This window comes from Seriola lalandi, unplaced genomic scaffold, assembly GCF_002814215.2.
Source record: "Seriola lalandi dorsalis isolate HSWRI2012SDOR001 ecotype SW California unplaced genomic scaffold, Sedor1 jcf7180002054970, whole genome shotgun sequence".
NCBI classification, from domain to species: domain Eukaryota; kingdom Metazoa; phylum Chordata; class Actinopteri; order Carangiformes; family Carangidae; genus Seriola; species Seriola lalandi.
The window spans coordinates 1266731-1267244 of NW_019525521.1; positions in this window are offsets into that span (position 1 = coordinate 1266731).

Consider the following 514-nt stretch of genomic DNA (forward strand, 5'->3'; position numbering starts at 1 on the left):
TCTTGCCCGGAGGGGGGCGAGGCCTCCCGTGGCGGCGTCTTCGCCTCCGCCGGACGACCCATCGAGCAGCCACGGCCCGGAATCAAAGACAAACAGCACACAGGATACAGCAGACGACACGGTGGACACACAGGTGACAGACACACACACACAGGTGGAGGGGGACAGGTGTGTGAGCGGGACAAACAGTGAGCGGATGGAGACAAGGGGACAGAAGGAGCGCTGGGACAGACAGCCACCAGGGTGGCAGAGTCAGTGTTAGAGGAGGAAGATGAAGAGGACATAGTGGTGGATGATGATCTGTTCAAACTTGCCACTAAAAGAAAAATCACAGAAACTAAACAGAGCAACAGTAAAGCTAAGAAGGTCTGAAAGGAGAAAGCAGAAGTCTCCCAGTCCCAGGAACAGGACTGTGTCTCTGACAGTGATGGACACAGTGCTGAGACAACAGTCATGGAAAGTGTTTACGCTTTAACAAGGATTAAGAAGTTTGTGCAGGACACAAAGGGTTCAA